A 17,490-nucleotide genomic window follows, 5' to 3' on the forward strand; every position below is an offset into this window, starting at 1 on the left:
ATGGATCCTAGCCTGAGAGGATTCTTTTTCACCCGTCTGTTAAAAAATGTATCTTTATTAATTTCTCCCAACTGTGTCGAATGCAAACAGGACAAGGCACATTTATCATTCCAAATCCTGTCAAATTACCAATACTAGTAAGCAGGTGTTAGTACAAGTAGGGGGCCTTGTATCGCCATGTTCATCCAATCAATCAGGCAGCAAAGAGGAAACATGAAAGACAGGGAATAGAGAGAGCAAAGCCCCTTAATGGCAAACCTACATACCACACGTACAGCAAAGTCAGATATAGGAAAAGTGAAAGAAAGGTTGGCGTATTGGGGACCTAGAATAATTGGCTGCTGTCACGGTAGGGCCACTGGCTGCCATTTTGAAACCATTATGAGGAATCATGGAGGTGTGGGAATACTGTGCAAGAGATACCACTATGTGCATCTTTTAAAGGGTAAAGGGCATGACCTTGGGGGTCGTTGGTGCTGATGTGGATGCTTTTCATCTGAACCTCAAAACATGTGAAGAAAATGATCCCTGGAAACTCAGTTTGCAAAAACCATGAAGTGCAAGAGACACAAGGTATCAACTCATTTTACTTTGAAAAGAGCAATCCTGTCTGACTAAGACAGTATGACAAGCTAATAGATTGAAGGGAAGCAACAGCTATCTTCTCTCTTGACTTCAGCAAGGATTCTGACATTGTTCTGTGTGACATACCTATCAAGAAATTTGGGAAACAGGACACAGGCCACATAATTAGGTGGGTTCCTAATTGCCTAGACTGTCACACCCAGAAAGAAGTTATCAGAGGATCAGTGTCAATTTGCAGGCATATGACAAATAGTGTTTCATAGCAGTGTCTCCTTGGTCCTTTGTTCCCTGCCCACCTCTCCCCAACCCCTGACCCTCTTCATCAGTTCCTAGGATGGTGGAATAAGGAGCATGCTCATTAAGTTTGAAGACGACACCGAGCTGGGGCTAGGCATAGCAGTGTCAGGAGACAAGAGTTCAGACTTCACACTGACCTTGGTAAAAGAGAGAAGTAATGAGAAATAGAGCAGAGTTGAAGAGCGACAACAGCAGGGAGCAGTACATTTGGGGAGGAAAAGCTAATGGCATGTATTCATGCGTGGTATGTGCAAATACAGCAGAAAAAGCCATAGGGGTCATCGTGGATAAGGATCTTACCATGAGTCAGCAGGGTAGGACTCCGAGTAAACAGAAATCATGGTCAGGTCCTGAGGCGTTATGAATAGGAGCACAGAATGCAGGAACTGTAGGATCATTGTGCCATTGTCCCCGGCCTCACTGATCAGGCCATGGCCTAGAGTTCTGAGCCTAGTCTTGGGCTACACAGCTAAAGAGGGATATGGAGAACTAGTAGGGCGTTTCTATGGATAACTGCAAAGATGATGGTAGTAAAGCTGAAAAATGAGAACTATGAGGAAAGGTTATTCATCATGGGTCAGAGAAGGCTGAGGGGACAATTGCAAAATCTTCAAATTCACAAAGGACTTTTTACAATGCGGGCAGTGACTGACTATTCTTTTTCCTCTGTGGGCAGAACAGGACAAAACAAGCTGAAAAGATAACATGGAAAATCTAGGGCAGCTGTAACCCAGTTCCATTTAATCAATACTTATAGCGTACCAACTATGTGCTGTGTGCAGGTCCTTGTGTAGGTCAGCCCCTGACCTTAGGAAGCTTACAGTCTAACACTTCAGTATTTTGAAGGATTGAATATTTTATCAATGAGGGCACTTCTTCCACCAAATCCCATTTATAGCTTTCAGTGAGCCTTAGTAGTCTTTTATTGGATGAAAAATGCATCACCCTGAAGCCAATCTGGTCCTTGGATGACAGATATCTAAACCATTGCCAGGTTTGTATTCAAAGCCTTTCAAGCATGGCAGGACCATCTAGAACCTGAGGCTCTCCCATACTTTCATAATGTTTGAAGGTCTGGGCTCATCTCCATGACAGGTTAAAGCATCAGAGTTGGTCTTCTGTGGAAGTACAATCCAGAAGAGTGGAAAAAAGTGGGATTCAGTGGTCATTTAATCTAATTGCTTTTTTTTTTTTATCGAGGAAGAACCTTAGACTCAGAAAGGGTAAACAAGGTCATACAATAAGGAGAGAAAAATGAAGTACTAGTAACTAGTAATGTACTTTTAAAAAATACTCTCAATCTCTCTTATGTACCACGGTGGCCTTCATTAGATGAGGATGTCTTCAAAGTGGAATTTGTCAATTAGAGTGGAATGTGGTGTAGTAATGGAGAGAGCTCTGTTCCTGCAGTAAGGAGAAATCCACGTTGGAAGAAGGTCCTTTACGGGCAAACTCTTTAACCTTTGCTCATTTGTAAAATACATATACTACTACTTGCCCGACACATCTACCCCAAAGGATCCTTGTGAGGATCAAATAAAATTATGAACATATAGTTGCTTCATAAACCTTAGAGCAAGATAAAAATGTCAGTTGTTGTTATCTTTCCTGTAAATCCTTAAAAAGTGTATGAATGCTTCCCTGACAGGGATGGATTACCTTATGGTTGTTCTAGGACAGTAACGATCTCTACTTTTGTAGTTCCTTTTAACTATGAAGTTTTTCAATGCTATCTTTTAAAATATACCATATATTTGTAAATATGTTGTTTCCCTTGGTATTTTGTAAACTCCTTGAGGGCAGGGATTATCTCACTTTTTTTATTTGTATCCCCAGTGCCTGGTACCTAACAGGTACTTAATAAATGCTCACTGATTGATGCGTTGATAGAGTTCTAAGATAGTTGAAAAACTTGGTGGGTAATTGCAAGTGGGATGTGCCTAACTCATCTGTGTGCAGATAGGCCCCTCACAGGCCAAGTGTTGACTGCCTGGCCTATTCTGATCCCTAATGTCCAAAACGCGGAGATGTTTTTTTCCATGAATTCCTTGACTTTATTGAAGGTAAGTACTTAACTACCCAGACTTACAGAGTGATTTTTACAATGGTCTACTGAGTATCATTCAGGAAGGAAGGGAGGTCAGATCCCTGACCTTCTACCTGCTTGACTTTCCTGCCAAATGTTCCTCTTCCCATTCATCTTTTTGGTTCCTCAGAATCTGAAAGACAGTGAGACACAGTAGGCAAGGGGAAGGCAGTTTGTAGTTGGCAATATAATAATAATGATAGCCAACATTTATACAACACTTACTGTGTGCCAGGCACTTTACAAATATTATCTCCTTTGATCCCCACAATAACCCTGAGGGGTAGGTGCTATTATCATGCTCATTTTACAGTTGAGGAAACTGAGGCAAGCAGAGGTTAAGTGACTTGCCCAGGGTCACATAATTATGTGTTAGTGTCTGAAGCCAAATGTGAACTCAGGTCTTCCTGACTCCAAGCTGGACTCTCTATCTACTACATCACCTCGCTGCTCCCAAAATGAAATTAATGAGCAATGCCATCTTCTCTGGGACCTTCTCTGGGAGTGTCATTGATAATTAAAGGTTATTATAGTTTAGTAACTTTTGGGGCATAGTTCTAAATCACTTTCCAGAATGGCTGACCTTTTCATAGGTCCATCAACTGTGCATAAATGTGCCTGTTTTCCCACAGCCCTTCCAACATTTGCCATAATGTGCCAGTCACATCTGCTTTTGGGGCTTCAGTTTCCTCCCTTTGAAAATGAGGGACAAAGACTAGATGATTTTTAAGGTTCCTGCTGGAAATGCCCAGGCTGGGCATTTTTGCTGTATATTTATTCATTATCCAAACCTTCTGGATTCATCAATAAGGCATGATCCCTCTTTCCTGTGACCACCCCACTACCATTTTGCACATCCTTTATGGCACCAATCACAACCTGCTTTTTTTATCCTAGTTATGTGTGTATATGTCTTCTCCCTCACCAGACTATTTATGCATTAGAGTAGAGAATGGCTGGATTGTGTCTTATATTTGTAATCCTCACAGTGTATAGTGTCAGAAGCTGGAGATGCCAGCAGAGAGGAACAGGTGGGTACCTATATAGGGGCATAGGGCCACTCACAACTGTTAGCTGTTCCTGGGGCCTCTTTAGGAGGGATTAAGACTTTCCTTCAATGCTAATGTTAGGAGGTATTGTGGGAGAAACTAATCCCGGGGTGTGTATCTGTTTCCTAACATGAAATGAGGAGATTGTGCTCCATTAGTGATTCTTAACTTGGGATTCTTAACCAAGGGGTTCTTCTATAGATTTCAGTGGATCCATGAACTTGGACAGACAAAAAAATTTGTATCTTTATTTCAATTTTGTTCTGTGTATTTTGTTTTATGCGTTTAAAAACATTGCTCTGAAAAGGGGTCTATAGACTCATCAGACCACCAAAGTGGGGTCCAGGACACAAAAAAGGTTAGACACCCCTTTACAAGATGGTCTCTAAGGTCCTTCCAGGTCTAGCTCTGGTCACTAGGATTCTTTTGCTTACATATTGTTTGAGCTGCATCTGTCTGGGTTTGTTAGGATCCTAGAGACCTTGTCTTTGTAGTTTGGAACAGTAGCTATTAGTGATGGTGGAAGTTCCTGGACTTTGGAATCCCATCCAGCACACTTTCCATTACATCACATCATCTACCCCAAATACCGCCTGCTGCAGTTTGAGCCCAGTTCTTATATTGTTGCATGTGAACATAAATAATACTCATCATCCTCCTTCCTATACTTAACATTTCTTAGAGTTGGCATTGAATGCTCATTTCCTTAGACTCAGGGTGTTGCCCCAGATAACCTGTCAGGCATTGACAACTGGATTTCATTAAAAAAAGGAAAAAAATGGGGAAAATAAAGTGCATAGGCTTTTAAAGCTTTCAAAAACACTAGGTTGGCAGATATCAGAGGCTGATAATGCTGAGGAGGAAAGAATGTTTAGCAGAAAGGAAATAGAATAGATAAGTGAAATAAATCACATGTCCTACACCGTGCTAGCTGTAGTTATAGTTACTGGTATACACCTAGAATGTCCTTCATGCCTTTCTGGGTTCCTTTCATATGGGGAACTTTCATTTCCATCTAAGGGAGGAAGCATCTCCTGGTGGCAGTGCAGGGTGGAGATGAATTGCATTTTTCTTAAAGACCCAACATATTGACGCCAGATTCATAAGACCTGAGAAACTCTACGGTTGAGGTGTGTCAGCCTTAGGGCATTTGATATTTATGTAGAATAGAACATAGTACATGGTTTTAAGCCTACTTCATTTTAAGGCTAGGTTGAACTGGCTGCCTATCTTTGAGCTTATGGGTAAATTAACTGAGATGTCCTAATGCACTCTGAAATCCTGCCCTGTATGGAGGATGAGGAGGTTGTTGACTTTGGAAAAGCACAATAGGCAGATCAGGTGCCTAAAATACATCAGCCCCATGTTCACAGTGTCAGCTGGTGACATGAGCTGTCAGAAATCTACCAATTATGATGATTATTTAGCATCTACTGAGCACTATAATGGATTGGCAAGAGACAAATCTAGACATGTTGATGGCTGGAAAATAGGAGCGAATTATGGGATGGTAGCTCTGCTGCAGAGGGTGTTGGGAGCCCTGCTGTTGGGTTAATAGCTCCAGGGAAACCAGATAAGACCAAATATGGGTCATTCATTTAGTCAATGACTCAGTGTTAATGAACTTACCACTTCCTAGCTACCCCTCTAGCAGACTGGACAGATGTAATTCAGGAGGGTTAGATAGGGTGATAACATTTTCCTAGAAACAGTGGAGAGCTCTTCCTATAGGAAAAGGGAGAAAATGGTTGTAAATGACTCCCTTCTGTCTTGACCCATTGATTTTTCCTAGTGAGACAGGTGTGGCTGCCCAATAGCTAGCTATGATCTCTTGGTGTGGGATAGGGAAATTAAGAGATAGATTTCAAAGTGTGAACTTGATGGGAATGATTAGAACGGTCCAAACAGGAACAGGTTGTAGCATAGGGCGTAACTTCAGGTTCATTACATTCTGCATGCTACATTATCCTCTCTGGTTCTCTGTCTCTGCCTTGCTTTCTCTCTCTGCCTTACTCTGTTGTTGTCTTTCTGTTGCTGTCTCTTTCTTTTCTCTATCTCTCTGTCTCTTTCCCTCTGTCTCTATCTTTGTCTCTCTCTGTGTCTCTGTCTCTCTGTCTGTCTATTTCTCTCCCTGGCCAATCTTCCTAGTCTAGATATTCCTAACCAGGTTTATCTACCAATCTGGGAATAAATTTTATGAAACTCAGCGTCACTCTAATTTCTTGACCATTCACTGATGAGAACAATACCGAAAACTTGACTCTCATTTCAAACTGAAACATTTCCTACTTATCTACTCCCTAACCCAAGACCAAGTAGAGAAGGCCCTTTCTTGTCTCTTTCCACCCGCACCACAGTAGAGAGTTAGATTTGGATCATGGTCTGTGGGATGGCTGTGGATACGTGTTTGAAATGGACATATATTGTGACCATAAAGAAAGGAGACTGATTAACTTATTAAACCAAGTCTTGATATTTTATAGGAACGTTTAACTTTTTTTTTCTTTAAAATAAAATGTTTTATTGATGAATGCCTTTTTTCTTTACATCAAAGTCATTTCTGGAGAAACAAAACAAAACAACCACCCTCTCTCCCTTCCAGACTGACCTCTCCCTTGTAACAAAGAAAGAAAAGCCAAGCAAAAGCATAATACAGTGACTATATCTGACATCGGTCAATCAACATTTATTGAGCACCTACTATGCCCCAGGCACTATGCTAAGTGCTGGATAGCATACAAGGTACTGCACTGAGTCCCTCGCCTCTCTTTTGTGAGAAAGGCGATACTTTTCATTATCTGTTCTCTGGGACCATCTTGCTTGTTTTCCCCCTCAGGTACACAGATTTGAGTATTATTTTAGCGAATATTCCCTTACATTAATGTTCCCTTACATTAATGTTCTTTAGGTTCTGCTTAGTTTTCTCTAGGTCTTCAAATTGAAACAGTACAGTAGTGTGGATAGATTGCTAGTACTAAAGTAAGAGGACTAGGTTTCAAATCTCACCACTGACACTTTTTGCCTGTGTGACCTTTGGCAAGTCACTTAAGGGCCTCAGTTCCTCATCTGTAAAATAAGATGGCCTCTGAGACTCCTTCCATCTCTGGATTTATGATTCTATGTTTCTCTGGTTTCCTCATATTCCTTATTTATTAATTCATATCAATATTTTATTGCCTTCCTATAATAGTTTTTTTTGTGTGTACCCATTTTGTTTTCAGTCACTTGTGGTTACAAAGAATGTGGTTATAAATACCTTGGTATATTACTGGACCATTGTTTCTGTCTTTGGCCACATTCAATCAGCAAACAAATATTAACCATTTGTTGGGATTTGAACGAGGATATATGAGAAGACACCCCCCCCCCCAGCCCACCCTTTGTTGGAGGCGGGAGGTCCACAAGTGTTACACATTGCACATATTTTTGGACTTTATTAATGTATTAATCAGTTATATGGATTTTTTTCTCTCTTAAAAAACCAAATTTCAAACACTGTTTGTCATTTGGGATGGCTCTTGGGGAAGGGGGTGGAGGAGAAATACATGGAATAATTTGGTGATATAAGAAACAGAAAGCATCAATACAAATTATTTTTAAAAATGATTAACTTCTCACTATGCACCAGTTGTTATGTGCAGCTAGGTACAAAGACAAAAATGGGATCATCTCTGCTCTCATGCAGCTTACACTCTGTTAGGAGGTATATATGCAATTACTTGGGCTGCTAGGTGGTACAGTGGTTAGAGCACCAGGTCTGGAGTCAGGAGGACCTGAGTTCAAATCTGGTCTCAGACATGTACTAGCAGTGTGACCCTGGGCAAGTCAATTAACCCTGATTGCCTCAGTTTCCTCATCTGTAAAACGAGTTGGAGAAGGAAATGGCCAACCACTCTAACATCTTTACCGAGAAAAACTCAAGTGGGGTCACTGTTGAACACTACAGAACAATAAAATGTGATTATTGAGTTAAAGGATATGAACAGTTTAATCACTTTCTTACATTATTGTAAATTGCTTTCCATAATGATTGGATGAATTCATAGCTATATCAACACCATATTGGTTTGATTGACTGTCTTCCCACAATCCTAACCAACTTTGATTTTTATATTTCGTCTTCTTTGCCAATTTTCTGGTTATGAGGTGAAATTTCACAGTTTATCTTAATTTACATGTCTCTTATTCTTAGAGACTTAAAGCATTTTTTCAAATAGCCATTTATAATTTTCAATTCTTCTTTTGTAGATGGTTGCTTATATCTTTTGAGCATTTATCTATTGGGGTTCTTGGTGCTATGTAAGTGTGTTACATGGTTTGCTGATGTATACAATTTGTTTACAGAATATCAAACTTTTTTCAGTGACATTTTATGAAGGAAATTTATCTAATAACCCTGAAGAATGAGCTGTTTCATGTGAATGAATTTTCCAGTTGACTGAAAATCTGCAGAATCCCAGAGGTTAGCCCCCACCTAAACAGAAATTCTTTCTACCCTCTCCTTGAGAATCATTCAGCTGATTTCCTTAAGTAATAGAATAACATATTTACATAACACTTTAACCTCTAGTTATGAGGAACTTAATTATATCCTAGGTCAGTACATTTTACTTTTGGACAGCTGTAATTGGGAGGAAGTTTTTCTTCTTATTTTGAAGCAAAATCTGCCTCTCTGCTGCTTCTACCCATATCCAACTTCTGCTCCTGGTTCTGCCTTCAGGGACCAAGCAGAACAAGACTAATCTCCCTTTCTCAGCCATCTTTTGAAGAAAGCTTTTATGGACCTTACAATTCTTCTCTTCTTCAAGCTAAACATTCCCTGATTTTTCAACCTCTTCACACATGGTGCAGTCTCCAGCTTTCTCACTATTCTGATTGCTCTCCTATGGGAAGGCTCCAGTTATCCATAGCCTTTCTCAAATATAACACCCAGAACTAAACACAGTACTCTAGATGTCTAGAGCAGAATATGAAAGGACTACTACCACCTTCATTTTGGACATGATGCCTTTTATAATTCATCCTAATATTATACTAGCTTTTTTTTTTTTGACTATCCTACAACATTCTTGACTTGTATTGGGCTGGCAATTAACTCCATCTTCTAGATCTTGTCCTGCCCCTCCTCACACTGTATTTAGGCAGTTGTTTTTTTTAACCCAAATGTAATATTTTACATTTGTCCTGGTTGCCTTTTATTTTCTTACACTGAAGTCCCCCTCTGATGTTTTTGTGCTGGCTTGATCAAGGTTTCTTAAATGAACCAGCCGAGTGGTATACTGTATAGGGCGCTACACCTGGAATTATGAACACCTGGGTCAAATCTTACCTGAGATTTATACTTTCTGCGTGACCTTGGATAAATCACTCAATCTCTTTCTGCTTCAGGTTTCTTATCTGTAAAATGAGAGGGTTGGCCTCAATGGTCTCTAAGGTTCCTTCTAGATCTAAATCTATGATTCTATAAGTTGGAAAGGCTTTGAGTAGTACTATAATAGATGGCATATCTGTCCCCTGTGAATCAGCCTTAATAAACTTCACCAGGTCGCCCAAAGGGTGATGAATGTTTTTTGACCACAACAGTTGAGGAAGACAAGCCAGAAAGAATAAAAGAGTGGGGAAGTGCATTAGTGGAGTGAGGATCTACACCAATAATGTTATAAATCCTTAAAGAATTGAAGAAAAAAAATTTTATAAAATTTTGAGTTCCAAATTTTTTCTCCCTCCCTCCTTCCAATCCCCTCTCCCCAAGATGGCAAGCAATCTGATATAGGTTATATATATGCAATCATGTAAACATATTTCCACATTAGTCATGTTGTGATAGAAGAAACAGAACAAAAGGGAAAAGCCACAACGCCACCCCCCCAAAAAAAAACCCGGTAAAAATAATATGTTTTGATCTGCATTCAGACTCCATCGTTCTTTCTCTGTATGTGGTTGTTATTTTCCATCATGAATCTTTTGGAATTGTCTTGGATCATTGTTTTGTGAGAAGAGCTAAGTCAACCATGGTCGATCATTGTTCAATGTTGCTGTTACTATGTACCATATTCTCCTGGTTCTGCTCACTTCACTCAGCATCAGTTCATGTAAGTTCTGAAATCTGCCCGCTCATCATTTCTTATAGCGCAATAGTATTCCATTACATTCATATACCCCAGCTTGTTTAGGTCTTCCCCAGTTGATGGGTATCTCCTCAATTTTCCAATTCTTTGCCACCACAAAAAGAACTACAAAAATATTTTTGTACATGTGGGTCCTTTTCCCTTTTTATTATATCTTTGGGATACAGACCTAAGAATGGTAATGCATGATCAAAAGGTATGCACAGTTCATCAACTGTATTTTTAAGATTTTATTTCATTGAGTGCCACTGCTCCTTATTTTAACTATTTGTGATAGAAATCTTTCTATAATATATTTTACTGTTCTGTATGTTACTAAAATAATATTTTGAGCATAAAATTGGCCTTTTCTTAATGACTCACGGTCATCACTGTGAACATCAGTGATCAGATTGTGCTGTAATAAATTGATGTTTTTGGTGGCCATTGAGATGTATAAAGCTGTTTATCCTTGAACAAAATGGCTCTGGGCTACTGTGCACTTAAAAAAAATCTGTCTGCTTTTTATGCTTTTTCCTATGCTCTCCCTCCATGTCAGGCTGTCAGTTGTCATCTCTGGCTGCTGCCAGTGCCTGCCTTTAGCAATTTCTTTTTTCCCTTCTAATTTGTTGCTTCTAATCTGTTATGGGTGGAGAAACCAAATAACCAAGCTTGTTAAAACTGTATTTATGGTAAGAGTTAAATAGACTCTGAATGAGACACTGAGAGTTTCTACTTGGAGTAAAATGCATGAACTTAGGTACATGGAGTTTTCCACCAACTATTTTTACTCCTGAAAGACATTTTTTCTCTTTCCTTTTCAGGTTCTCTGTGATGTTCTGGATAGAAATTTCCAGGTAAATAAATTCTGGATAAGTGAAATATTACTATATCAGCTCTGAACGTATTTTAAAGTTATAAGTACTTTCCACCCCTACTCTTCAAGAGTGCTGGCTCTGGAGTCGAAGACCTTGGATTTCAATATGGGCTCTGCTTCTTGCCACCTGCATGACTTCAGATGAGTCATTTGACCTTGTTGGGTCTGAATGATCTGATCTGCAATGTGAGGGAGTTAGATGAGATGATCTCCAAAGTTCCTTCCAGCTCTAAATCTAGGACCCCTTTTAGCCTTTCAAAGTGGCTTATGTTATATGAAGGAGGGGAAGGTAGAATTCCAGATATGAGGGAATCAAGCGCCATCATCCCAATCCCCTCAGACACCTCCCCACATCTTTTCCATACCTTGTCACTTATATTTTTTGTTGTCCTGTAACCATTCTCCGGCCTCTACTTGTGTAAAACTTATCTATATAATATTGGATGATGTGTTAGACTCAATAGAAAACCAAGAACTAGAATCTAGGACTAGGAATTATAAGTACAGAGGATTAACAGATCGTGACTTGTGAGTTTGAAGGTCCTTTTGAAAGATCATAAGCATAATGAATTTGTGTCGTTCTTCAAGGTTTACAAACTTTTACAGATTTACAAATACTATCCTATTGGATCCTCACAACTGCCCTGGGAGGTAGGTAGGTCCTATTACTATCCCCATTTTACAGATGAGGAAACTGAGGCAAACAGAAGTGACTTGCCCAGGGTCACACAGCTAGTGAGTGTCTGAGGTTGGATTTGGACTCAGGTCTTCCTTTGCCCGGTGCCCTGTCCATTGAGCCACTTAACTGCACTGTCTCTTTCAGCCTGTTCTTTTTGCAGATGAGGAAACTGAGGTTCCCTAGAGACAGGAAGCAGCCTGCCATGATTAGTAACCCATGCAGTAAATAGTAAAAATTCTAGAGGAAGCTATTTTTAAATAAGTGGTTTGTGAGTACTGGGAAGCAGAATCAATAGGTTTACTGAGTAGTAGTCATGCCAAATGAACCTAATTTCTTTTTTATAGCATTAGTAGGAATAACGCAAGTTATTGTTTTGTTGTGACACTGCTAGGTGGCTCAGTGGATAGAGTGCAAAATCTGGAGTCAGGAAGACTCAACTTCCTGAGTTCAAATCCGACCTCAGACACTTACGGGCTGTGTGACCCTGATCGAGTCACTCTGAGTCCAGATCTAAAATTCTTTCCCCTTTCCCCCAATCTCTGCTCTGACAGGCCCCTGCTGCATAGTCTAGCATTTACAGATAACCTTTTGAAAAGAATGAAGACTGGATCCAGCTCCTTCCCCTTCCCAATCCGTTCAATTTTAAAGAAAGAACCACTCCAGAAGGCTCAGAACACATCTGTTGTCAAATCATGTTTTATTTTGCTTGCTTGTTTTTGAGTTATGAAGGAGAGAAATATTATCCTTCTCCCCCTTCCTCCTCTTCCCCTGTCCCCCTTGTAAGGCAACATGGATTGTATACTTGGGTTGAACAAATTTACTTGGAAAAATATAGGTTTCTTTCTTCCTTCCCTCCCTCCTTCCATTAGTTCTTTCCTTCTTTCCTTCTATTCATTTCTTCATTCCTCCCTCCCTTCCTCCCTCCCTTCCTTCCTCCTTCCCTTCTTTTCTTCGTTCCTCCCTCCCTTCCTCCCTCCCTCCCTTCCTTCCTCCTTCCCTTCTTTTCTTCGTTCCTCCCTCCCTTCCTCCCTCCCTTCCTTCCTCCCTCTCTTCCTTCCTTCCTCCTTCCCTTCTTCCCTTCCTTCCTTTCTGCCTTCCTTCCTTCCTATGTGTTGCCAACATAAATATCTCAATCGAAATCATCAGAGAAATAATAGTAGTTTATTTAACCGATGGCTAGGTGGTTGGACTTTTAGTTAGTTCCCCTCTGCCTATGACAAACTCTTGCACCGGCTGCCCTGCCTTATTAAATGTGCCCTTTTCAAGCTTTCCTCAGACTGGCATTTCTTCACATTTCTCTGCTTCCTCTCTGCTGTTGTCTCTCTTCAGCATATTCACCTCTGTCTATTGTGTGGCTAAATTGCTCCCTGGAGGGACTCTGCCATCCTTGGTCCATGAACGGGGCTGATAGGAGAGCATGATGTTAAAGCTATCGCCCTGACTGCCCAGGAGATTAAAGGAGGTTCTGCAGAACTACTACATCCAAATTTTGTCAGCCCTAGGCCTGGGATTTGCCTGAGTTTGTGGGATTAGCATTACATTAGGCTAAAGCGAGGAAGTACCTAGCATTTCTTTCCCCTTCATTTTAACCCTTCCCTTTACTAGCATCAGACCATGGTCCTTCTGTGTACTCCCACACAATCAAGCTCAGTCCTGCTTCCATTTGGTTCCTCATGCTCTTCTTTTCACCTGAAACGGCTGTTCCCACCAGGCAGTGCGCTGAAGTGGAAAGAACACTGACTGGAGTCAGAGGGCCTGGGTCTGGATCCTGTTCCACGACCTTAGAAAAATCACTTAACCTCCGCCTCAGTTTCCTCATTTGTAAAATGAGGGTGTTAGAATAAATGGCTTCTGAGGTCTGCTTAAATGTAAGGCCCCCTGACCATCCTGAAGCCCAGGTCCAGTCCTACATCTTCCATGAAGGTCCTTTCCCGGCCCTCCCCTACCAGGGGTATTGATCCACTTGGTTTTAGAACTCAGCCCTGGGGTTGGACTGTCCTATTTGGAAAGTGGATGAGTGAGAGCAAATCACTTAGCAGGCACTAGACCGTGCCCCAGTGCATCTATTCCAGACATCTTACCACCCACCCTCATGCATACCTATCCCTCCCAGCCCACCCTCTCCTCCCAGCTCAACCTTTGTGTCGCTTCTCGCTCTTAGAACAGTCAGTCAATGTGTATTTTTAAAGTCTCTACTACGTGCCAAGCCCTGTGCTGAGCAGTGGGGATACAAAGAAATAATAATGGCTAACATTTATAGAGTGCCTACTGTGTGCCAGGCCCTGTGCTGAGCAGTGGGGATGCAAAGAAATAATAATGGCTAACATTTATAGAGTGCCTACTGTGTGCCAGGCCCTGTGCTGAGCAATGGGGATACAAAGAAATAATAATAGCTAACATTTATAGAGTGCCTACTATGTGCCAGGCACCGTGCTAAGTGCTTTACAATTATTATCACATTGGATCCTCACAACTACCCTGGGAGGTAGGTGCTATTACAGATGAGGAAACTGAGGCAAACAGAGGTGAAGTGACTTGCCCAGGGTCACACAGCTAGTAAGCGTCTGAGGCCAAATTTGAACTCAGCTCTTCCTGACTCCAACCCAGCTACTCTATCCACTGAGACACCTAGGTGTCTTTAAGACATGCAAAAGACAGCCCCTGCTCTCAAGGAGCTCACAGTTTCACGGGGAGACAAGACTCAACCATGTGCAAGCAAACAGCTATGTATAAACATGCTATATACGGGATAAATACAAAATAATCAACAGTGGGAAGGCACTAGAATTAAGAGGGATTGAGAAGGGCTTCCTTTAGAGAGTGGGATTTCAGCTGGGACTTGAAGCCAGGAGGCAGCTGAGGAGCTAGACCGGGTCCGAGAGATATCCAGTTAAAATGTCTAGAGTTGGAAGACGAAATGTCACGTTGAGGGGAAAGTAAAGAGGCCGGTGTCACTGTATCAAAAAGCATGTGGAGTGTTAAGACTGGGAAGGCAGAAGGGGGCAGGTGATGAACTGCTTTCCCAGAGTGGACAGGGAACCACTGGAGTTTATTGAATGGGGGGTGATGTGGTCAGACCTGTGCTTTAGGAAGATGGACTTCATGACTAAATGGAGGTTGGACTGGAATGGGGAGAGACTTGAGGCAGGGAGGACAACCAGCAGGTACCTGCAACAGTCCAGGCACGAGGTGATGAGGGGCTGCACCAGGATGGTGGCAGGGTCAGAGGAGAGAAGGGGGCAAGATGTTACAAGAGGAGAAAATGTGATGGAGGTAAAATCACCAGGACGTGGCAACTAATTGCATCATGGAGGGGGTGCATGTGGGTGAAAGAAACCAAGGAGAGAAGGGTGATACCTAGGATGTAAGGCTGGGTAACGGAGAGGGTGGCGGTACCCTCGACATTGATAGGGATGCGTGGAAGTGGGTGGTTTTAGGTGAAAGACAATAAGTTCAGTTTTAGACCTGCTGAGTTTAAGATGTCCCTAGTTGAGACCCCTAGTTTGAGATGTCTAATAAGTAGATGGAGATGTGATTTTGGAGGTTCAGATTGTGGCTTGGCCTAGAAAAGTATATTTGAGAATCATCAACACAGAGATGAAAATTGAGCAGTCATCAAATACTAATCATTTCTAGAAAGGGCGAGACATTTGATTACTTTGCTCAAAATATCCCTCCCTGGCCACCACTCAGCTATGCGTGTGGTCTCTCTTTTTAGGACGGAAGCTCCTTGAGGACGGGGTCTTTCACTTTAGTATTTATATCCCTGTCACCTAACACAGTACCTGGAATGGAGTAGATGCTTAACACATTCATTTTTCATTCATAATGATCATATATGCTCTTTCTTGTATGCTACTTCACTGTTTGTACGGGCATCATTATGTCTTATCTCTGGTTCATGGAGGTTCTGGAGGACAGGGACACAGAGGCTTAGAATTAGAAAGGACTTTGGATTTTATTGAATTCTGCCTGTTATCTGATGCCTGAAATCCTTCGATATGTAAATAAAAATATTTCTACATCAGTGTTATATGTTTGTTTATGAATAAATTTAATCTTTAAGTGTAAAGATATATATAAAGATACATATTAAAATGATGATTTATCTTTTTTTTTGTCCTATCCCCAATAGAGCCTTTGTGGTGGTGGTTGTTGAGTCATGTCTGACTCTTCATGACTCCATTTGGGGTAGTCTTGGCCAAAATACTGGAGTAGTTTTCCATTTCCTTTTCCAGCTCATTTTTTTAACAGATGAGGAAATTGAGGCAAACAGGTGACTTGCCCAGGGTCACCCAGCTCGTAAGTGTCTGAGGCTGGATTTGAACTCAGGAAAACAAGTATTTCCTATTCTAAGTCCAGTGTTCTCTCCACTGAGCCACATAACTGCCCTAAATAGATCCTCACAGAGTACCAGATATATAGTAGATACTGAATAAATATTAGTGCAATCTCCTTGACTTTTCTGGAAGAGCTGGTTGTGTGGAAAGAGCCCTTGGTCTGGAGTTAAAAGAATTGAGCTTGGGTTCTGGATCGGACACTTACTACTTATTTGACTTTGGACGCATTTTGTCCCTCATGATCTCCAAGGTCCTTTTCAGTTCTTCCAGGGGTGGGAAACAGAAGATTTCTAAGGCGAGAGCAGAACTCAAGGAAAAAAATATCACCTTTCCTTCTCTCCAGTATGATTGTGCAGGTGAAATCTGATTAAAATGAACACTCAGGGCATATGAGCAAAGGAGGGGTGTGTGAGGGAGGTGTGCATCTATAAATAAGAGCCTCAGTTCTCTTTTAGTCCTGGCCCCCTGAACCTTCTGCATCTGCTCAGTGGTGAGGCTATAGAGTAGTATTCACCATTACTCCCTGAATCGTGGAAATAGCTGAATGAACCCGACTTGCTATCAAAGGCTCTTAGAGAGCGCATGATATTAGAGTAGGAAACGACCTCAAACTAGACAATGTGGGAAAGGAAGACATGGAACATAAGACATAAAACAGAGTATGTTTTCTTTCTCTGGCCACCACTTACCTACTGGTGTCATTTCCCCTATTAAAACGGAAGCTCCTTGAGGGCAGGGACTCTCACTTTAGCATTTATATCCCCATCTCCTAGCGTAGTACTTTGAAAGTAGTGGATACATTCTTTTGTTCATCCACAATGATTATATTACTCATCATTATTACATAATACTATTATATGCTATTTAACTATTTTTGTGTGTGTATAATAAGGAGCTTGAAGAATCTCTTCTCCAGAAATTTTCTAAACTGGGTTTACCAGATTGGTAAAGCTATTAGAATGTAAACTCACTGGAGGCAGGGACTGTTTCATTGTTTTTTTAAAAGCTCTAGCTTCTAGTACTTTGCCTTGAATTTGATAGACTCTCAGTCAATGCTCATTGAATTAAAATGGAATTGAATTTAAAACGTTAGATTTGGAAGGGACCTTAGAGATCAGCTAATGGAACCCTTAGGGCAGCTAGGTGGCCCCTTGGATTGAGTGCCAGCCCGGAGTTAGGAAGACTCATCTTCCTGAGTTCAAATCTGGCCTTAGATATTTACTAGCTGTATGACCCTGGGCAAGTCACTTAACCCTACTTGCCTCAGTTCTTCATCTGTAAAATGATCTGGAGAGGAAAATGGCAAACCACTCTAATATCTTTACCAAGAAAACCCCAAAAGAGGTCACAAAGGTTGGACATGACTGAAGAAAGTGACCAAGGAGTTAACAACAATAAAAACGGAGCCCTTGTATTCATGTAGACAGATGAGTCAATGGATGCCTGGTAAATGACTTGCCCAAGCTCACA

The sequence above is a fragment of the Trichosurus vulpecula genome, chromosome 3 (assembly GCF_011100635.1).
Source record: "Trichosurus vulpecula isolate mTriVul1 chromosome 3, mTriVul1.pri, whole genome shotgun sequence".
Taxonomy (NCBI): Eukaryota; Metazoa; Chordata; class Mammalia; order Diprotodontia; family Phalangeridae; genus Trichosurus; species Trichosurus vulpecula.